This window comes from Fukomys damarensis, unplaced genomic scaffold, assembly GCF_012274545.1.
Source record: "Fukomys damarensis isolate Sample0158 unplaced genomic scaffold, DMR_v1.0_HiC HiC_scaffold_28, whole genome shotgun sequence".
Lineage (NCBI taxonomy): Eukaryota > Metazoa > Chordata > Mammalia > Rodentia > Bathyergidae > Fukomys > Fukomys damarensis.
Window position 1 is genome coordinate 23,058,056 of NW_022900940.1, and position 17,865 is coordinate 23,075,920.

The 17,865-nt window shown below is 42.4% G+C and overlaps 1 long non-coding RNA gene across 1 annotated transcript in view; it reads left to right on the forward strand.

Annotated features, from left to right (window-relative positions):
• Positions 1 to 17,865, forward strand: part of LOC104872115 — a 116,193-nt gene that overhangs the window by 58,263 nt on the left and 40,065 nt on the right. Inside the window, exon 3 of the long non-coding RNA XR_783061.1 lies at positions 1,272 to 1,574. This is a non-coding gene — a long non-coding RNA (uncharacterized LOC104872115). The remainder of the gene's footprint in view (positions 1 to 1,271; positions 1,575 to 17,865) is intronic.

A 17,865-nucleotide genomic window follows, 5' to 3' on the forward strand; every position in this document is an offset into this window, starting at 1 on the left:
AGGGGTTATTTTGGCTCAGAGTTTTAGAAGTTCTAGTACATGATCAATTGGCCCCTTGCTTTCAAGCCTGTAAAGGCTGGGGTATGTTGTAGAGTAAAACAACTTATCTCGTGGCTTGGAAGCAACAAAGAACATGGGGGCTGGGGTCTTACCCTTGTCAAGAGCATACCCACCCCCGATGACTTAAAGAAATCCCATAGGCCCACAGCCTCCCAAGGGGACAAGCCTATAAGACATGGGCCTCTGGAGAACACTTAAAATCCAAACTACAGCAAAGGCACCACAAAATTAAAAAGTAAAGAGCATAAGCACAGAAAGGGATGAGGAATAGGGCTTAACTCCCCATTTGGATCAGAAGGAATTCATTCAAAGTTTGGGAAAAGACCAATATATTTCCAAATATGTCATGTTTACCTCTGTGGGAAGAGAGGTATTGTCATAACCTGAAAGTCTCTCACTGTCGTAAGAATATTTTTACATTCCTTGTAAACTTTTTGTGAAACAAACAATATTGTTGCCCTGTTTACAGAAAATATTCTTATTTTGGACAAATGCGACTAGAAATTTTTTGTGTGTGATTTTTAAGCTAGTTAAGACAGTTTTTTTTCTATTATTTTATCATTGTCATTATAATTCATTGTTGTTATTCATTTCGTGAGGAAAAAGCAGCACTGTGTACATCCCTAAGGGCAGAACTAAAACTGGCGTTGTCAGAGCGGTGTCTGTTTCCTACATAGGGATGAGCTGGTACACTTGGAACAAGAGTAATAATTTCCTACTGGCCAAATACTTGCTTTCAGTCAATCTGTCTGACCATATTGAGGTGGGGTTACCAGCTAAAACATTTGCTATTGATTATGGAGGATCATATGAACCATGGAGAAGTTTTCTTTGGAGCTGAGGAAAAGGAATTTTCATCCCAACTTTGCAGTTTATTAGGCATGTGATTGTGACTGTTTCTGCACTTGTGAGAGTCTTCTTACTTTATTCTGTAAATTGAAGCCAGTGAATTTCCACTCAGAAGGGTGTCTGAAGGGATGGTGAGAAAGCACGGCACCTAACAGAAGGCAGGCACAGGAAGTGGTAGCTGTGTCCCAATATGTCTGTATGGGACTGTGTTGGGATTCCCTACTTGCTGCAACTCCATTTCTAGTTGACATTTAGCACAGCTGAAATATTGTCTATTGTTCACGTATTTTCATATTCATTTATTTAAATATTGTATTGGTTTTGCTAGTTCATTCACTCAACAGCATTTATTGACTTCACAGGTTGACTATCTCCTGAACAAGACGCTGAGGTGGAGTCTGGGGAGAGAAGTACTTCATAAAAACCAATATGGGTGAAGTTAAGAGGGAAGAAGTGGCATTGGACAGAGGGAAAGCCATATAGCCATACAGGACAAACCCAAAGTTGGTGGGGAAATCTGCAGCTGGTGTTACCTGTTGGAACTGTCCCATGGCAGCATCCATACAGTGCTGTGAATTATGCCTCTACATTGTTCATTCACTAGATGAGGCCTGCGCAGGAAAGGTGAAAATAAGCCTCTGAAGGAGCTGACAGCTGAAGGCCAGGTATTGTCTACACTCTGTGAATTCTTACTTGAAAGGGATCTTGGTGGCCCAACTTTACCTTCCTGACTCTTGGCTACTGTGTGCAGACACTGCTAAGTCCTGGGGCTTCAGAGTGGATCAGGGCAGACAGACTTCCCTCCCCCTGTGGATCTGGTACTCTAAGTTGGTTTGAGAATTTCCCAGTTGTCTCTCTATTTCACATGAACAACCTTCTTCGGATAGATTGCCTCATCGTGAAAGTGGCAGAAGAGAATAATCCCCTCACTCATTTTCTGCTAATTTGAATTGTTCTGCAAATACTGATTTTCTTTTTGCGCCAGGCAGTGTTAGATGCTGAGACACAGTGGTGAACAGTTGACGGTGTTGTAAGAGCAGACAGATGTCTTGCCATCAGTTCAGGCTGGGGAGGTTCCCTTGAGATTTGGGCAACCCGAAGAAGAGATGCAGAGCTATGGACTGGGTTGGACATCTTTTATTTTAAGCCTCCTCAGCCACCGCCCAGTCACCCAGCTGCTCTAGCAGCTCTTTCACACTGCACATCAGCTACTGCACACGCAATAGTGGTTGCCAGTAACAGACTTTCTGTGCGGCAATTGGTTACATAGGTTATTTACACCGGGGCACCAAGAGTTATACCTGCCCTGGAGTGTTGTTGACCCTTTGCCTTCTAGGTACCCCCTTCACAGCCTGAACTATAGCCAGGGCCACCTTGGGCTTTTATGTTTCCTACGACAGACATTTAAAGATAAACTCAACATAAAGTAAGAAATTATGAGCTAGAGACAAAACCAAGGAGCTAAGGGCATTCAGAGTTAGGAAAATTTCCCTCAGCTTGGGCATCAGGGGATGCTTCCTAGAAGAAGAAAAAAAGAAAGAAAAATTTGAGCCAACCAGATAATTTTCCAGCTCTTAAGTAATTTTCTTATTTCATAGAGAAAAAAAGAACAAATGGAAGCCTTAAACATTTATAGGAATAATCGTGCCAAGGAAATTTAATGGTAAAAATGAGCTTTTATGATCTTTAAATGAAGGTTCTCAAGAAGTTTTCCTTCACTTTTAAGCTTTGAAAGCTTTAAAAGGGTTTCCTGTGGGGCTGGAAAGCTTCACGTGGGATGGTGTGGAGACTTCATAAATGATTTCACTCTGTGTGTTAAGCTGCAGTCATGTCTGTGAGAGGCCATCTATACAGAGAACAATCTGCACTCCTCAATGTGATGTGATGCGTAGCCTTGACTTGGTTCGAGTTCTGTTGTCTTCCCTGCCAGTAGCACTGTGAGGCCCCAGGAAGGCTCAGGAATGCACCCAGCAGGGCTCCCCCTAGCTTGTGTTCTTCTCAGCTCTTTTCACATTTGGTTGGCAAATATGAGGATTTGGGGAACTGAGGATTTTAATAGAAGTGTATTAGAGAGAGGCTATGTCTCCTTACACATTTTAGAAATGATCACCAAAATCCCCATTCCATGATGTATTTGCTGATGCAAAAGTTGGAAAATGTTAGTCAAAAGATCTATTTACTAACTGGGTGAGCAGCAGGTAGTCATGATAACTTCTCTGAAACTTCACTGATGAGCAGGATTCCAGTAATGATGGTTCCAAAAAGGGAACATCAAGTGCTGTGGAAGTGGAGATTTCAGCATGTCAGGCTAATTATATTGGGACTGTGTCTGGGGTGTCCATGTGAACCCAGCAATTAGCTGAGTTCACCCTTCCTTCCAGGACTGGAGTGAAAACGGGTTCTCACCCTTATCCCTGCTGGACGGGAAGTTCAGTGGTCTCAGTAGTTCTACAGCGTGCTATGCCTTTTGTCTTCTGATCATCCTCGACTCCTACCATGTGTCTGGGTTTTGCTGAGCCTTATTCTCTGTTGACGCCCTTGCTCTTTGTCATCCTAGTGTCAGCCCAGCGTGGGTCGATGGCCCTTTCTCCTGGAGTGGCCTCCTCCATCTGCTCCCTAGTATCTCACATTCACATGTGATTGCTTCTTCGCTGGAGAAGTGACAGAGGATAGCTAGTATCAGTAACAGTGGATTTCTTTATTCCTTAATAAGAAGATTCCTTAATCATTGCTGCTGCTGGAATTCCACATCCCACCATTGCTAAGGTATTCCTCTTTCATCTTTCTACTGACCTCTTTTCTTTTTCATCTAGTTTCCCACCCAAGACTATGGTGCTTTTTCCTTTTCTGTCTGTGTTTTTTCTTCTTTCTTTCTTTATTTTTTTTATAGAATGGTCTTATGATTTCCTTTTTGTTTCTATCTAACACAGTAAGACTCAACCTTGGGCTGCACAGTTGAAAGTACTGAGGTTTAGGCTCTTCCTTAAAGCTCTTGATCTAATTAGTTTGTTGTGGGACTCAGCTACAGTTTTTTTTGTTTTTTTTTTTTAACAGACACCCTCACATATTTTCAACTATGCCCTCTGGCTGAGACATGGTAAATCTTCAGAGATTCATCTGATCTTACAGAAACCCTACCACTCACTTAAAGAAGAAAAAAAAAAAGCTCATCTCTATTTATCTGTCTGTTCTCAAACATACATTTTTTGTCATATTACACATACTTCAATTCTTACAAAAACTATGGGTAACTATTAATGTCTCCATGTTGGGAGACTGAGGCTCAAAGAGATCAGAAACTTGCTTAGATTCCCAGCCACGGAACGGGAAAGACAGATTTTTCAATCCAGGACTGTGAAATTATAAGCCTTTTCTTTTGTTCTAATATTTTTTCCACCACTGCTTCCTTTTGCTCAAAGGCACAAGTAGCACGGACAATGTTGCCTCTTAGGTGTCACCTCTTCCACTCACTCCTAGTTTCCCACCTCCACTGAAATCTTTGTCAGCTTATTTTTGACTCATGTTATTCTTTCTCCTAAAGATCTCGCTTTGTCCAAAAACTCAGGCAATTGTCGTTTACACCAGAATAATTGCAGACACATACTGAGTGCTTACTATGTGGCCAAGTTCTGATCACTGGAGCATTGCTCATGTGTAGGTATTCTCTGAGGCATAGATGCCCAAATTTGGGGGCTGTACTGATGAAGAGAAACTATTTCTGGTTGCATATAAAGTATATAATATAGTTAATGTATGTAAGTCGCAAAGCATTCTTCTATATTTTTTATTCCAACATTTTAAAAAAGAAGGGCAAGGTAGGGCATGGTGGCACACACCTGTAATCCCAGCACTCAGGAGGCTGAGGCAGGAGGATTGATGTGAGTTTGAGACCAGCCTGGGCTACATAGTGAGTTCCAGGTCAGTCTTAACTACATAGCGAGATCCTGTCTCACACACACACACAAATAAAAATAAAAATAAACAACAAATAAAAAAGAAGGTAAAATAAACATAAAGTGAGAGGGACATTTGACCTTGCTTCTGTGAAACTAATGCATCAATGTCTGGTTCAGTAGAAGTGGTGGCCCAAGTTTAATGATTAAATAAGAAAGCTTACACATCTGCTTCATGCCTGTCTTCACAGGCATGAACACATGCAGGTAGGCTTCTAATAATAATATAATTATTGGCAGTTGCTTCAATTGGTGGGAGGAATAGGCAGAGTTGCTCTGTGCCCTTCCTACGCAGTGTTCCCTTGGTGCCTAGGCAGTGAGAACTTAGCACCAGACAATGGAATCATGAGAAACACTGCTAAAAATCACATAATAATGAGCCAGGCGTGGTGGTACACCACTGTAACCCTGGCACTTTGGGAGGCTGAAGAAGCAAGATAGCAACTTAGTAACATAATGGGACTGTTTCACAATTAACAAGGGCTGAGTTCAAATCTAAAAATCCCATAATGATGTTAAACGTTCACAGTCTGTGAGACCGCATTACTAGCTGTCTAGAGCCACAGCTGGACAGAGGGCTGTGGGTTGAACACACTTTTGTGCATGTGAATCACCTGGGGACAGACTGGATTTGCAGTTTCTGACTGTCCTTCTGAGGTGGGCCGAGAGCAGGTAGTTCTACTCACCTCACAGTTCACAGTCTCAGTACCCGAAGACTTAATGTTCTTGCCTTAATTAAAAAAAAATTTCCAGCAGCTGGCCATTAAATACAGTGGGGCTAAATCTCTCCTGCCATTTCTGATAAAATGGACTGGAGAACATTCTGGTTCAAAGAAACTAGGAGTACTACAAGGTCACAGATTCCATTTAATGTTAGTTTCATTAATTAATTAAAAAGCAACCATTACTTAGATGTAAAAATATATATAGTTCCACTGGGAAGGACAGAAAAGATCGATATAGGCAAGGTGATTTAGTACTGAGAGGTAGGACCGGGGTGTTTGAAGAGAGACGGCGACAGCAGCTGTTTTCCATTCTGCCCTTTGGTCCACCTTTCCCCCATTTGGTGAGAGATCTCCTCTGGCCATCCCCAGGCTTCTGTGAAATGCAAAGTGCAAAGGGAACTTTAAAGACAGTGCCCAACAGTCACAGTCTTACCCCAGGAACTTTTCCATATGATTTTTTCCCCTCTTTTCAGTCGCCATTCATTTTGATGTTCAGATTCCCTGGGGCTCTGTGACAAAAGCCAGGGTGATTAGTGCTTGGGAAGAGCCACTCAGCACTGAAGCCTTCAAGTTGGGCCGGACCGCCCTTCCGGGCTGGGCACAGACTTCCCTCGAGTGCGTGGGGAGGACTGATGACAGCCAGGAACAGCAGCCCTCTGGTAGCCTCATGAAAGCACCCTACATGGAATAGTTAATTACAGAGGAAAGTTATGGGTTCCAGTTGACAGGATAATCTAATCAATATTGCTCACTCCAAACTCTAATTTACATGTCTTACAACTCATTAAATTTGAAATATTATTGATTTTCAAGTAGATGGCTTAGAGGATAAATAAGCCCATTTTATCTTGGAGACCTTGGTTTAAGTTTGATCCGTGGACCTGCAGGCAGGAAGGCTCAAATCTCTTCATTAGGCAGTGTTTGTGGAGTAATCATACTAGACATACTGCATTGATGCAAATAATTTGCCAGGACTCTGTATTTCCCAATAACTCAGTCTGAATGGGCTGTTTTCCAGTTTCTGAGAAAAGTGTCTTCATGGCAGGGCACCATACAAACTCTATGACTTGAGAAAGCACTTAAGAGCCCGCATTCTTCTGAAATGTAGTTTGTTTGTATTTCACAAGTCCAAAGCTACTATGAGCCTTTGTATTCTTTTGCACTAGAAACCGTCTCTCTTGGCTTTCACCAAAATAGTCTATCTTTTTGCTTCGCTGGTCTGGACCAGTTTAAACTTCCTTTCCGCTCCCTTCCCTTCCCCTCCCTTTCCTCCTTCCTTTTCCATCCCTCCCTTTCCATCCCTTTGTTTCCTTTCCTTCCTGTCCTCCCTGTCCCTTCCCCTTCCTTTCTTCCTTGCTCTGGGAATGGAACCCATGGCCTTGCACATGCTAGGCAAGCACTCTACCACTGAGCTACACCCCAGCCCCCAGATCTCGTTGTTCCTGTGTGGAAGTGGTCCTCCAAAGAGAAGCCTCTGACCCAGCCATCGGTGTTTGCTTGGTGCTGATAACTCAGTGGCTACTGCTCACCATTTCCCCCATGTATATGCTCAAGGCAATGGGTAGATTGGTGTGAGGGCAAGGGGCGACAAGTGAATTAGAATTGGGCAGATTTTCACTCCCTGAAATGGCACTTTTTAAATTCAATTTTTTGAATAGGTGCCTATTGGCATGATTCAGTATCTTAAAATTATAAAAAGCTAACCAGTAAAAAATTTCCACCCTCTGCCTCCCCATCTTGTTTTCCTATATGCCTCATTCCTTCTTCAAGGGAAAAACATTATTCTGTTTGTTTCTTCTGTAACCTGCTAGAGTGGCCTTATGTATATTTAAGAACAAGCAAATGCAAATTCTTATTTTTTCCTAGTTTTTATAAAGGATAGCATTTCATACACATGGTTCTAAAGCTACTATTTATTTATTTATTTATAGTTTGCTTACTGGTATTTGGGAAAATTTTCCACGTTAGTACTTAAAAAGTACTCTCATTTAAAAACAGAAATAATAACTTTCCGTCATGTGTGTATACTATAATTTACCCAATCAGTTTCTATCGATGGACCTTTGGAATCGTTCACATATTTTGCTGTTACACATACCTCTACCGTGAATAAGCAGGCACCTAGACACACAAGTGCAAAATGACTTTGTGAGTCGTTTTGGAGTTGTGCAAGTATATATGTAGGATACGTGCTCCATGGTAGCAAGCTGGGTGGAAGGGCACATGATAGCTACTGCCAAGTTGCTCTCTACTGTATGCTTCATCCATTTACCCTTCCACTAGTATTGTGTGGGGCTTCTGAAGCTGGCCATTGTAATTCACCTTTGCAAGTACTGACAGCTGCAGGCTAAAGACTCTAGCACACAGAGTTATAGACAGTAGAAGAGAATATGGTTAGTTGAAGGCGAGAAGAGTTTATTGGAACAGTAGGAAAAGTGGTGCAGACATAGAGGGGACAGGAAAATGAAAACCAAACCTTGCTATGGAGAAGTCTTAGAAGAATTATGCCACTGGGCAGAATCCCTGTGGCCACTGGATATCTTTGTATTGCCCAAGAACCTGAGCCCTGACCTTGCCCTCCATGGCATGCAGCCTCTAACTTACCCTGAGGGGTGAAATAGGAGCTAAGTTGGTTTCCATGGATTATAAGAGGATGTGTAGGGGTGGATGGGAAGGGAGGCCCTTCCAGTCTCTTCTTGGCAGATGCACTGTTCAGATGCTGGGCAGACAAAATATAGCACACTATGAAGACCAAGCCACTTCTTCATCTTCCTTTCAATTGGGCTGCATCCAAAAGGCATTTTCTTGGAGCATGCACATTTTAGGACCTGTGTTTTAAAGCACTTCTTGCTTTGGGATCTAAATTGGGTCTAAAATCTGCCCCCGAACCCAGGAAAGAATTAATGCTTTATTTCAGGACTACATCAGTGAATGTATCTCATTTATCTATCACTTTCCACATGCTAAGTAAGCATACACTTGGCCAAGGATTCTCCCATCTCATTCTACTTCAATTCCTCTCATTGCTAGCTTAGCCTTGGGCAAGCCATTCTTCCTAAGCCTGTCTTCTCACCCACAAAGCAGGAAGGATAACATTGACCTACTTTCCCAGATTGTTGCAGGGATTCATTAATTGGTGGTTGTAAAGAACACTGGAAATTCTTTAAAATCCCTCCACCCCTTTGTTTCCAATCCTGTTTCCCTGCAGCACTCCTGCTGCTTGTCATGTGATTTGGGTTGGCATGTGGAAGGGAGCAGATGAAAGATTGGGGTACAAACACGACTTGTTTGGCATATAAAGAGACAGTAAGCCTGCGCCAACAGGGAGGGAAGGTAGTTAGCAGTTAGCAACTGTTGTTAGGGTTTCTGTGGAGCCTCACTGCCATGCGTCTAGCAAGCAGGGATCACAAAAGCGCAGATGCCCAGGTCCTAATTGCTTTCCCTGGTTGTCATCCTTGTACATAAATAAATTAGCAGCCCAGTCCTTGATACTGATGGTATGCATGGCTCACCCTGAGCAGCTGCTACAGTCTCTGATATTAATCACGCACTCCCTTCAGTGGTGTTGACCTTAAGGTGAAAATGCCTAGCTCTCCTTCCTGCAGTCAGCCTGTGGAGTGCAGATGTGCAAGTGGAGAGAGGGAGAAGCTTTGATTTCTGCCATGATAACAACCTCAATCATAACATTTCGTACATATCAATGTTTAGAACATTTTTACATTTTTTACCTCCTTGGGACCTCAGTGATGTTGCAAGGCAGACAAAAATGATTATCTCCACTCGGGACAGAAAAACCTAAATTCAGAGAGACTATTGGGCCTAAGATTCTGTAGCTAGACAGTGTAATCTTGCCTGGCACACCTAGCACTGTCTGTATTATATCATTTTTCTTTCTTCTTTTTTTTTGAGTCAAGGTCTCAGCATGTAGTCTGGACCAGCCTTGAACCTATTGTGTAGCTCAGGCGGGCCTCAAATTTGTATCCTCCTGCCTCAGCTCCCCGCTCCCCCAACACTGTGATTACGGATGTGCACCACTGCACTAGGCTTCATTTTCTTTCTTTAAATAGTAAATAACTCCCTCTAGTTCTCCCCTTTGATATTAAAGTGAATTGACCCAGAAATGTTAAAATATTTACATCCCTCTTTAATAAAACTCTCACTACAGGCTGCGTAGAATTCCAAGAGCATTACAGGCAGAATATCATCAAATCTTCCCTTAATTCTACTAAGGAGGTATCTTTCTTCAGTTTTAGAGGTGAAACAAACTGAAGTTCAGAGAGACGAATAACTCACAGTCTAGGTATTCAGTACCAATTCTATGCTGCAAGCATTAAAAATTGTTGCAGCTGACAGTCCAGTGCCACTCCCACCTTGGCAGAGGACAAGCTATTTGTGGAAGTGAGGGAAGCTGCCCCTGGCCTCTGGAATTTAGGGTTTTTCCATTAGTTTACCTCTCAGACAGTGAGCTCAAGAGCTGTGAACCAGAGGGTGGAAGTTGCCTGGCATCTAGGTGCAACAGTAGTGAAAAATTTCCCAGGTGCATGAATGTGCCTGTTTGGGCTCCTGGTTCTTCTGGGTCTGAGGTAACCCCTTCCATGCTCTCCATTTCTTGGATTCTCTCCCGTTTCTGCCTTGGTGGGTAGGCAGTACCACGAGCTGGCTTCTTTCACCTCCTGTCCACAGGTCTACTGTTATATACTTGTCTTACATCTTTGATTTCTTCTCAGGGCTTCCCTGCTGCCAGGGATTCCCAGGGGAGCTTGGCAGGTGGAGGTGGGGCCTGTCCTTCCTGGGAGACATCATTTGGGAAGGTTGGAATGGGCCTCTTGGAATGGTCCCTGATAATGAACCTGCTGTCCACAGAAGCAACTCTGTAATGAATCCTTACTTTGTCTTTTTCTCTTTCTTTCTTTATATCACATTCTTCTGCCCCCGGGGGCCCCCTTCAAGATAAACTACTTGCAGATTCTCATCTCAGGGTATGCTTTTACAGGTATCCAGAACTAGGAAACCATATTTTCTTTCTAATCACTTTTAGAGTTTCATTCACATGCCCATCTTCTAAAGTGGAGGAAAAATTGGGTGGCAGTTAGGACCTGGATTTAAATTATGGCTCCTACTTGGGCAAGTCACATAACTTCTCTGAATCTCAATTTATTATTTTAAAGGGGGATTGAAATAACATCTTCCTCAAAGGGTAAAAATTCTGAGGTATATTAAGTGCACAAGTACATGGTATTCAGTAAGTACCTAATAATTATCTGTTGTTGATCAAGTTCCTATATACTTTCAAACCCAGGTTTTAGAGGCGGGATTTGTCCATACCTAATTCATTTACCTCATGTGTGGCTTTGGCAAGATTCTTGATTTCATGAGCTTTGTTTTTCTTGTCTTGTACAAAGAGGCTAATGAGTCTGGCTATGTTACATAGAGTGAGAGTTAATAATTGTGTACATACCTAATACATAGCATGGTGTAAATAAACAGTAGGTGCTTAGTGAAATATAGTTGGTTACAAAACCTTGATTGCTTCTCATTCAGATTTAATGAGGAGGAACCAATTCTTCCTCTGCATTCTTTTAAATTTCCTTTCACATCTTCTACTGAGCTGGATGTGTCCTTTTCTATCTTTTATGGCCTGTATGTGGATGTCCTCCAAAGCCTCATGCAGTCATAGGTGGGGCTTTTGCAGAGGTGGCTGAATCTAGAGAGTGTGATGCTGCAATGAAGGCTGTGTAATTAGTAAATCAGTCTATTGATAGATTTGGTATAGTTCTGGGTGTGAATGCTGCCTGCCCTAAGAGCAATTAGCTTAGATGGAATATGAAGGGACAGAAAGAAGATACTATTGCCACTTGTAGCTTCTTGCTTGCCAGTCACTGATTTCTGCCTTCTGCTTGCCTGCTCTATGATGCTCCTCTGTCATGCCACCCTGCCTTGGAACCAGGCAACTATGAACTGAAACTTCTACAAACCGTGAGCTACAATAAACCTTTCCTCCATTAACTTTGGGTGTTAGGTATTTTGTCTCAACAATGAGAGAAGTAATTAAGACTCCATCTTTCCTCTAAGACTGGCAACTTGTAAAGGTAAGGGGTTACAAGTCCTTCTTCCTTGAGCCAACTGATGCCATTGTGTAATATTCAGGCCAGGTGACAAAAGACAGATGAGAGTGAGGGGACTTTTGGAGGACATCTAGTCCAGGTTTCTCAATAAATGAAGAAACCATTACTACCTAGTTCAGTAGACATTTACTGAAATACCCTCCCTGGTGACAGCACTGGCAGAACAGGAAGAAGGGGGTCCCAGCAGAGCTGCCTCACTTGGCCAGTTGCCTGAGGGGGGCTCTTGGTGCCAGCAGCTTTTCTTGGAGAGGATGAGAAAGTTGAATTGTGGGAGGTTTGGTGACAGTCAGATGCCCTTGCTAGATGGCACCTAAGGCTTTTCAGAACTGGGGTTGTCAGCCCAGCCACAACTTTCCCTGAAAATGAGACAGGCTTGAGTGTGTGGAGGTGGAGGGCAGAAGAAGCTCTTTCTAACCTCCATTCTCCTCCTTGCCTTGTGTCATTATTCCTTTACTCTCAGCTGCAGTGAGACCTAACGTGCCCTGTGGAGAAGAAAACATTGGGAAGATGATTGGCAAACGCCGTGAAAGTGTGGGGAGGGCAGCATCTGACAGAGGCAGGTGGCTGGCATATTTAGAAGACCTTGAGCATCTCTTTAGGGGAATTTGCCTCGTCATTAGCTGTACTTTGAGGAGTTGACCAGAAGCCCAAAATGGCCTGAGCTGGTGGCTGGAGGGTTGACCCCAATTTGCCCTAAAGATCCTAGGAAATTCATTTTCTTTTAATTCTATTTTGCACATCCATCCCCTCCATCACGCACTTGCCAGCTATTTCCTCTGTCCTGGCTTTATAAGAGGCTGAGAGAGGTTGCTGGTGGAGGGAGAGGGAAATTAGAGGTGATGTCTCCAGGTGAGGTGGTTGACTTAGCCAAAACAGAATGTATTGACTCCTCCCTCAAGTGTCCTCTCTGAATTTCCAAGCTCAGTGAAGGAAATCACATTTCACAGTGATTGAGATTGCCCTGGCCAAAACTCTGTGTGTGATTTTTCCTTCTGCCATTTTCCCAAACACATGTGCAGCTTCTCGCCCTCTTTTGCACTCCCACAAATGTTTGTCTCCAGATGTGATGTTAAGCTTTCATTTGTCCCTCCAGACCTTTGCCCTCATTGTCCTTTCTGCTTTGATCCTCAGGAGACTGATTTCTGCGATGACATCATCTGGAATCTTTTGCCCTCTGGTTGTGGGTTGGATTCGGTTAGGAGGTGCTGGGAAAAGAAAGCCCTCCATGTGTTTCTACTTCCTGCTCCTTCCCAGTAGGGCTGTGCTTTGGCAGGACCTCTGCAGGTCAGCCTTCTCCCATGGGGTCTGGGCTCTCTGAGTTTCAGTAATTACTGCCTTCCCTTCCCCTCTCAGGTCCAGGGTGGTGTCAGCTTCCTGGCTCCTTCGTCCTTGTGTGTGATTGTCCTTTTGGTGCTTATAATTCTGGTTTATAAGCACCTTTCTTCAGTTATTCCCCCAGCTCTCTCTTTAAGCACACTGGAATTTCTTGTTAGGATGATTATGCCATTGTTTTTCCTTTTATATTTTTTGAATCTAACCTTGACTATTTAAGGAAGAGGGAGATGGTTTTCTAAATGTGAGTCACAAACTCTTCCAGGCAATGGCTCCACCAAAATTCTTCATTGTTGCTTGACTTGACCTGGTTGTGATTGTCTTCTCAGTATTATATGGGCCTAAATTTTGGCTTTGTCTCCTGCCCAGGCAGCACTGATGGACTTTTCTATGGGACTTTAAGACTTAGAATTTGTTATAGGGCATTGACACCCACACATTCTCTTGGATGTTTGCATTCTCTGCTGTATTCATCATATGGGACTGTACCACTGAGTTGTCCTCAGAGTGTGAGGTCCTGTGCTTAGAAGGGCTCCATGCTTGACCTAAGTCACTGCCTTGATTCACTTGACCTTGTCATTGCCTAGGAATAGTTTTGGTTGTCAGACAAGGCCTGACACTTTCATTTGCAGTGGGCCCTGAAAATTACGTAGCCGTTCCTGTGTATGCACTACTTAGGTTATTTAGGTAGTGTGTGAACACAGGAATAAATGACACGAAGAAAAAGTGAATCGCACAAAGAAAAAAATGATTTCCTTCTCATTTGTTTTTCAACTCTGATTATTTCAAGGAAAATATTTTATTTTTGATGCCAGTATGTGTTTAATAGCTCTCTTGATGCTTGCTAACTCTCTCCACCCTAAGGTAGAGAATGGGCCTCATGTTCTGGGCAGCCAGGGGCATATCATTTTGTTTTCATGGCTACCTTCTATTTATGGCAAGGGATTCCACTTTTCCACATATAGAACTAATATAAAGCTTCCTTTACAGTGAATTTAAATAAAAATGCAAGTCAATTAAAGCAAGATATTAAGTAAAGCAGTGTTGAGATGGGAATTGGATATAATAACAAGTTTTAAGACTCTGTGAGAATAGTTAAAGTTTGACTAACACTAGATTAGGATCAAAACTATTCTTCCAGCTACCTTCATTCCCTGCAAGCCAATCTCAAGCCCGATCTACCTCTGAGGACTCTCATAAAAGATTTTCTAGAAATCAATTTGAAAACTGGGTAGAAAGAATTACTTCCATTTAAAGTCTTTGAATAATTTAAGTAGTGCTGGTTATAGTGCTTACAACTTTAACCCAGAAATAAGTTTAGGAGGATCAGAAATAGAGGGAGGGCCACTATATGACCAAATTTTGCATTTATTTGTTGCCATTGCATACATCAGGCCTGCAGCCTGACAAATAAGTGGAGAGGAGGAGTAAATGACACCTCTAGTGTGGCTAAACTAAGCAAGCATGCATTCCTCTCTAAACCTATAGCTGGAACGCCTAAAACCTGCTGGGCCTGGGGCTTCTGTGTTTAGCTGGTGAGAATCTGAGAGCCATGTGTGGCTCTGAGTGGCCAGTGGACATCAAATTCCCAACAACCAATTCTGAGGTTCTCTTTGGATGGCTGTCTTGAGCTGATGGTGCACCTTGTCATCACTGCATATGACATTTAAGGTGACAAAAATTTTCCCCACTGGCTACATTCTTTATCTTATTACACCCATCATTGACTTCATTGGCTGGCATTTAAAAGAGGAAGATTGTTAAACTAAGCTGTTATGCTTGTGGTTGTAGAGGTTGGTGCAGCAGAACAGTTCTAGGGAAGGGAGACATGTGCATGAGTGGACAGAAATGTGTTTCTTCTAACAATAGACATAATTCTAGGGAAAAAGAAATCCCCACTAGAACAAAGCTTCACTGAGTACATTTGGCAACAGCAGACTCCTCATCTTACTACCCCCATCGTCTGGAATAAATGGTGTGAAACTTTCTTTGAATAGGAGAAAGGGTTTTACCGCAAGTTCCTGGGCTCTACGCCCTGGCGTGTTTGGGATCCACGAATGTGGTCTCATTTCACCCATTTCTTAGAATTTCTGGGTAAGGTAGATCAACTATGATGCCAACTTCTCTGGTATGTTCATGTGTATCTTGGACAACTTGGGAGTCCTAATGCAAGGCAGAAGTTAATAATAGCACTAACAGTGATAGTAATATTACCTGGACACATTAATTAAATTACCTCCAGCTCTTGGAGTGAATTAAAGGCAAGTATCAGCCTCACTTTTTAGATGATCTTCCTATTTGCCTGTTTGCTCTGATAGCCATTTCCTGTCTTTTCCTTCTCTTATGTTCTGTATTATAGGGAACTACATTTTCCAGCCATACTTGCTAACAACCTTCCAGGTAGCTCCAGCCAGTAGGAGGCACTCGTGTGAACTGCAGGTTGGAGACAGTGAGGATCCAGGGTCCCCCCACCCTCCTTTCTGCCTCTTGAACAGCTGTATTTCCCTCTAGTCTGTTGGATGCATCCAGTTTCTTGTCCCCAAGAGTCACAGTACTTCCTCTTTCCGCTGTCCTCCAGCTGCAGGGAGATAGTATCTTCCTGCTATCGTTAATCTCTGTGGCATTTCACTGTGTCATCATGGCATCCTTAACTCTTTGAACCTCTGGTTAACTGATTCTCTCAGTTAATTTTCCACCTTTGAGTGACCTAGATCCTTGTAGGCTTCCTAGCTGGAGCTGCCTAATACATTGTTGTAGAGGTTGACAGACTTTTTGTACAAACAGCCACATAGTAAACATTTAGGTTTCATGGGCCAGGAGGCTAAATTGTGCTACTTATTATGTAGATATGTATTTAATAAGAAGGAAAACAACTTTCCATAAGCTATATTAGCCCACAGGCCATATGATGATAAGTGCAGGACCAGTTTGGGCAGCAAGAAAGAGTGATATAAAAGCAGTAAAGAAGTTGCTGCAATAATCCAGGTAAGATGGATGGTGTTTGGGACAATGGTGGGGGTTCCGAGACGGAGCACCAGTGGCTGGACTGGATTATACTCTCACGCTTGAGGCGAGACCTTAATAAGATTCAAACCTGATCCTGCACTCAGAAAACCATACCTGAGTGCTGAGTTGTCTGTAGTACAGTTGGGGAGTTCTGAGGACTCAGGAGTCATTTATTCCAAACCCTCAAACAGAGACACTAAGCAGGAAGGGGACGGTTGGGAGAGAGAAGAGAAGGAAGTGATATGGTTTGTATTCCTACAGGTAGCAGGAAAAGGGCCGAATGGTGATTAATGTGGAAAATTTTAGAATCGACAGGAGCTATTGTCTGTGTATGATGCTTTCCTTTCATTTCAGATTCCAGGCCAGCTGTCTAAGGAATTTGCACCAGCACAGTTAAATTACAAGTTGAATGAATTCATTCTTTCTATTAGTACTTACTCTGACCAGGGAGGGTCACTGTTATTGTAAATTACCATTTACATCAGGAAGTTCTTTACCAGAGTTCTTCACCTGGAGAAAATTCAACGATCTATAAACTTGGAAGGAAAAAAATATTACTTATTTATTTTCACTAACATCTAAATAAAACTCAGCACTTCCTTCAGTGATAAATGTAGGCCAGAAACCCACAGTAGAATTAACAATTTCGGAAGCTATTATGGATATTTTCGTATCACATAGTTATTATTATAGATATCCTGAAATATTCATTAGTTCCATAACTCTAACTTACTGCTTCCACCACTAGATCTTGTTATTTAATGTTTAATAAAGATACACAATATTACTACATTACAAATTTATTTTAGGCATATTTTTGATAACTATATTTCAATATAGCTGGTTCCTTTTGTAGTCCTGAGTATTTTAGGCCTGTAGAAACATTATCCAAAGAAGGGATTTATAGACACAGCTCACACCAGAGCTTCCTTTTGGCTGGAGCTGCCTAGAAGGTTGTTAGCAAGCGTGCCTGGGAAATGTAGTTCCCTATAATACGGAACATAATAAGAGAAGGAAAAGGTGGGAAATAGGTATTAGAGCAAACAGGCAAATAGGAAGATCATCTAAAAAGCAAGGCTAATACTTGCCTTTAATTCACTCCAAGAGCTGGACATAATTTAATTATAAGGTGTCCAGTCAATATTATCATTGTTAGTGCTATTATTAATTTCTTCCCTACCGTAGGGTTCCCAAGTTGTCCCAGGTGAGTTGCCTAAAGTCTAAAGAGGAGCACCTTTCCATATGCAAATGCTTCTGCTCCTATGAAATGTTAGTGGGTGGTGTTGGTCCTGGTTTGGGGCAGGTATATAGCTGAGTTATCTTTCCTTTAGCACCTCATGTGAAAGAAGGAGCCAACTGTGCTCCCAGCCTTCTCCAGCTGACGCACTTAGCTAATTGTGCATAACTCAGGGCCAGACCTCAGGGAGAGAGAAGTAGCCTGCCTAGGCCCCTATGGCAATCAATTATTCTCCTGAACAGAAAGATTGATAGCTTCTGCACATCTTGGACTAGCTAATAATACTGCAGATGCTGTTTTAATTCCAAAGCACATAGTTACCTCCAGCCTTTATTTTTAACCTCTTTGTCTAAATTGGCAACTAGAGATGTAACTTCCAGAGATAAAATGGATGTTCCATTTGGAGGCCATTTTAATGCATCTTCTTCCTGTTCATTTATACACTTATCCACTCTCTGGCTACTGATAGGTATTTTCTTCCATCTTTTGGTTATTTTTCTGTTTTTCTTTTTTCAAGCAGGTCAAACAATCTACTTCCCTGCATGTTGTGAAATTGTCTTTGCTCCTACCAGAAATCC